The sequence below is a fragment of the Octodon degus genome, unplaced genomic scaffold (assembly GCF_000260255.1).
Source record: "Octodon degus isolate 3935 unplaced genomic scaffold, OctDeg1.0 scaffold00006, whole genome shotgun sequence".
NCBI classification, from domain to species: Eukaryota; Metazoa; Chordata; class Mammalia; order Rodentia; family Octodontidae; genus Octodon; species Octodon degus.
Genome location: NW_004524582.1, coordinates 25,735,527 through 25,741,243, shown reverse-complemented (window position 1 = coordinate 25,741,243; position 5,717 = coordinate 25,735,527).

The following is a 5,717-nucleotide window of genomic DNA, read 5'->3' as shown; positions in this document are numbered from 1 at the left end:
TTTTTTTTTGGTGGCACCAGGGATTGAACTCAGGCCCTTGCACTTGCCAGGCAAGCACTTATCCTACTGAGCCATCTCCCCAGCCCCTACTTGTAATTGTAGTGGCAGATTATATTTGACCCATATTATAGCTGCCTCTTAATTTTTCCCCCGGAAGCATCTGCAGAGAAATGACCTAGGCAGCAACGCATCCATGACTGCTCCTGTCTCTCCAGAGCCATTCTGATTCCACATGTATTATGTACATCCATAATATAATATTCTGATTCCAGAACTGTGATGCCTCTTGCTTTGTTCTCTCTAACCAGGATTGTTTATGCTATTTTGGTTTCTCTAGGTTCCATAAGAATTTTAGAATTGTTTTCTCAAGACCTGTGAAGAATGCAATTGTAATCTTGACTGAGATGGCATTAAATCTATATATTTTGGTGCAATGGCCCTTTTGACTAAACTGGATCTGCCTACCTAGAAACAGAAGTTATCTTTCCATTTTGTGATGCTATCTTTCATTTCCTGTTTGCAGAATGCTGCAGTTTTCATTGCTCAGGTCTTTCCCTTCCCTTTAGGTTAATTTCTAAGTATTTACTTTTTCTTGGTGTTATTGTGAGGGGTATTTTTCTCTAATTTCTTTCTTCTTGAGTTCATAATTCATGTACATGAATATAATTGTTTTTATATTGATTTTTTATCCTTCTACATATAATCCCTTCCAGAACTACATTTCCTTTATCCACAAAATTACATCTGGTTGCCTTTGGGCTATTTCATTTTTCAAAAACTTTTGGTATGATTTTTGCCTTGGGTCACACTAAAAATCTAGTGAATAGTACCCAACAGCACCCTTACCACACCCTAAAAATTGAGCTGTCTTGAAATTGCTTCCTCCAGATCAGTCCATGCACCTCAATTAAGTTTAGTTTCTGACAAAGTCTTGGGGCACTGGTAAACTATACATAGTTTCTTTATCAGAATGTAATACTCATACCCTCTACTTCATTTCTAGATAGCTTCTCCATGTGAGTCCTCAATATCCTGGTCTTTACTATTCACATTCTTACCGATTGCTGATCTTCTGAGCTCTGATTCAAACTTCTCATCAATCTTTATTTATTTCTTCATTTATTTATTTCATACCGGGTGTCTCTAAGCAGTTCAGACTGGTAGTGAGCTTCTGTCTCAGCCTCCTTCAAGCTGTGATTACAGGTGTGCACCAACACTCCTGGCCTCAGGGCTGGCTTGGCACACTTGGGATTCCAGGGCCAAAAGGGTAAGTGGTACTGGGGATTGAACTCGGGCCTTGCGTTTGCCAGACAGGTTCTTCGACTACGGAGATACCTCCCCAAGCAATCTCTATTTAGAATATTTTACAGATTCTCTACCCTGCATCTCCAACGCTCTGCAAACTCCTCCTACAAGCCAGAATCAAAGCTTCCTGCCACTGTGGTCAGGTGTAATCATAGAAACAGCCCCACCCCTCACACAACATTTCTGCTCCGTCACTTTCCCATCCTTTTGGCCAACTGCCTGACACTCAAATACTATAAAACAAAATGCCTTTTTGGTTCATAAGTTCAAAGGATTTAGTCCCCATCCTATGGGCTCCAAAGCAGAAATACCATGGCAGATGGGTACAGCAAAGCAAAGTGTTCAATTCATGAGCACTGAGATGCAGTAGAGGAGCAATTTTCCGCAGAGGGAGACACACCAAATATACACCCAGAACTCACTTCTCCATGACCCAGCCAGACACACAGCAATGTCTGTCACTAATTCTGTGAGCAGCTCCCAGGCCAGTCAAGTTAATAATCCATTTTACAAAAGTATTTTGTAAGTATTTTACATAATGCTTTTCAGATTGACAACTTTTCAGTTATTAATCCACACAGTTTTCACCATGCTTTTCTATAGCTTGATGGGTTATTTTTCTTTTAAAAATAGAAAGTAGTGAATCCTCAATATCCTGGATTGAGGATTCCACCATTCACGTAGAACGCAATGTATTTATCCAGTCATTCCCTGGCTACCACCTTGGATGTTTTCAGTTTATGAAAATGATTACAAAATGTACTACAGAAATGAATCCTGTATAAGCTCTTTATGTGAATGTGTTTCAACTGATTTGCCTTTACTCCACCATCTGGGCAGAATTTGGTGGTATTATTTCAGATTCTGGCCTTTGTAATGGATGTGTAGTGCTACTGCATTGCTGAGCTCATTTTTAATCCTCCACTGGCAGTGATGGTTTTCTTTTTATTCCTTTAACACTATTTTTATCTTTTAGTTATTTTTTTTTATTTTTCTATGTATTTGGTACAGGGTCACAGGGTCTCACTACATAGATCAGACTTGTACTGATTCTTCTGTTTCTGTTTTCAGCCTCCCTAGCACTGCAATCACAGATGTGTGCCACACACCCAGTTTCAATGGCTGTCTAAGCGCACCCCAATGGCAGCACCAGCACGGCACACAGGGGATCGAACTCTGGCCTCTGTGCTCTGCCTAAGAAGGTACTTTAGTCCACTGAGGTATCTGGCCAGCACAACACTATTTTTATAAGAGCAGAAGTTTTTAATTTCAAGAAAGTTCAATTTACATTTTTTCTACTATACATCTCACCTTTTTGCTGTATTGAAAATGTCATCACCATACCTAAAATCTACTAGATTTCCTACTATATTATCTTCAAGGACTTCTATTATTTTGTACTTTGAATTCAGATCTCAACTGTTCATAACTAATTTCTATTAGGGATTCAGAATGTAGGTTGAGATTTATTTCTTTCTTTATGCCTGCACTTGATTGCTTAGGTATTCCACCTTCAGGTACGGAGAAAGACACCTTCATTGTATTGCCTTTGCTGGTTGGTCGCAGACTAGCTCAGTGTATCAATGTGGGTCTATGTAGGGGTTTGTTGATGTGGATGTGTTCAGCCAAATATACCACATCTTCTTCACTCCCACGTGTGCTTAATGAGTTTAAAGTTGTATACATAAAGTTAATTGGGGTGCAACAGATTTCCAAATTGGCATCAGAGAGAAGAGTTAATTTGGAAATGATCTTGTCATGAGTCTGTGGCCTTTTGACAGAGGAGAAAGAAACTGCCCACCTGCTAGATATGTGAGATGAGTTCATGTTCTCCAGGATTGAACAATGAAATACATGAAGAGTAGAGCCTAAGAACAGAGTATATTTACTTGGAGAAAGAAAGCTCTGCCTGAGAGAGGAACAGAAGGGGACCTGAGCAGGTTGCCAAGGAACTTGCCTTTTCTAGGGATTTTTATAGAGCAAATCCATGACATGAGTTGGATCTGAGACTGCAAACATAGGAAATTGTAAGATAGGCATGAGGTAGGACAAAACTGTGGTCAGACAATAAGATTATGGGTATAGGGCCAGGGAGATAGCTTGACCATCTAAGTGCCCACCTGGCAAGCACAAGGACCCAGGTTTGATCCCAGGTACCCCACGCCATGCTGACCCAGAACACCCCCTCTCCTGCATGGCATGCCAGCCACTGGCATGATGGTGGATGCCTGTAATCCCAATGCTGGGGAGGCTGAGACAGGAGTATCACTATGAGTCTGAGCTGCATAGCAAGACCCTGGGTCAAATAAATACATAAATCTTTTTAAAAAAAAAACCAAAAGATTGTGAGTATAATTGCTTAAGTAAAGTTAATTAATGAAAGCAGGATCAAATGAGGAAGCAAGTCATGTAGCCAGCAGGTATGAATAGAGAACTGGGGTTCTTCCTCTAAGTAATTGGGTTAGTGGCCCTTGCTGGCTTTTTCATGGTGATTGTATCTATTTAGAACATCCATCCCTAGGGAAGTATGTGAGTATGTTTGTTTAATCTTTTGTGTAGAGGTCTGGCCCAACGAGTTCCTTCCTCGCCCACCTTCACAAGGCATCTGGCCGACCGTCCACAATGTTTCATCTCACTCAGCTCACCACTGTACTTTTGCATTTGGGCTGACTGAGGGGTCACTTATCATAATGGCTGCATGTTGTGGTGCTGCTAATGCTGCATTTGCAAGACAGCCGTGTAGGCCTCCCTGAAGGGAGCAGCACAGACCCTAGCACAGCCCTGTCGGAACCGTGAAGCAGGTATTTGAAGAGGACTCCACCAGTTAGTTGTTCTGGAAACAACCAGCCCAGAATGTGAGTAGCTCTCACATATGTGAATTGCAGCTTTGATAGATGAAGCAACAAATGTGGTTTGCAGAAAACTGAGAAGGGAGAGTGAAATCTTTAATTAACAAGGGCAATAAGTTCTGTGAGCTTGCTCAGCTTTCAGGGCGCCATAATTCCCACATGTGCTTGTTTTGAAACAATGAAGGAAATAAGGTTTGCAAAGATTAAATGATATATTTTAAGATAAAAATGTACTGAAAACAGTAAAATCAGATACACATTCAGGAAAGAAAATTCAATTTTCCTGAACTTCTCTGAATAATCAAGTCATCAAAGGCAATTTTCATATCCCAGTTCTCATGAATGAATATATTTTTTGAAATAAATGCATATGCTTTTGGTAATACTTTACCAGAGAATTTTGGGTAGCTGCCCTTAGTACCGTCTCCAGTACCCATCCCCCACAGTCAGCTTCTAGTTGGACTGCTCAGAATTCCAGTAGAAACTTGTGATGGAGGTCAAGCGGCTATGCAAGGAGAAAAACAGACGGTGAAGGAGCAAAATGTTCTCCTGTTTCTATGACTGTCCTTTCTATACTGCTCAAGTTTATTTTTTTTAACATAAAAAGCTGTTTTAATATATTTTAAAGCTATAATTTCCTGAAGGCCTCTGCTTCGTTTGAAAATGTCTGGCTTAGAGCTTTATCTGATGCTGACATTGTTGACATTCAGCCAGCAGACCACCCACCAAGGCTCTAAGAGGCCCTGCCAGGGTATTAATAAGGTCTCTAATTGTTCCGGCTTGGGCATTTAGCTCACTGTGACAGATGGGGATGTTCACCAGGTCAGACTCGCCATCTGGTCTGTGGCCCAAAAGCATCTTCTAAGGAAGCTGGACCATGTCAGAGGCTAGGTCAAGTGGTTTTGATCATGTAACCTAATAGCTCTAAGGATAACAAGTTTCTAACACTACAAGGAATACTGTGTTTAAAATAACTGTAACTATGTAAGCTAAAGTAGTCCATTTCAAGTGTATCTCATAAGTTTAGAATATGTTTAAAGAATAAAAGGAAAAGTAGTAATGTTTCTCAACTGGTGGGATCATCTTTAGAGGTTTCCTAAACAAGCATCTTTGGCTTACAAGCGACGGTAATTGGTAACTGTTATGGCTTTGATGCATGACCCCAAACGTACTGTCATTCCCACAACAGTTCCCTGGGATTGGATTCAGTAGCAATCAAATCTCCTTGAGGAATTAGGAGAGGAGGTTCTACTTCGATTCCCATCTCAATTAACTGTGAACTCATTTAGGTCACTCAGAAAACTATATTCTTTATTATTCAAATGAGGAATAATTGAAGAGATGGTACATTAACTCGATGGAATGGTTTTCAGTTACTTAATTTGATAATTATAAATATGATATAGCACCATTGAAAAATGGTTATGGTATAAAAACTCAAATGATTTGACATAAAAAGTGGTGAAGGACAAAACATGTAATTGGTTATGCTTTGCATTCAAAGGAACAAACTATGTGCGGCCCTGGTAGCAAAACTAATTATTCTATGTATTGCTAGTTATT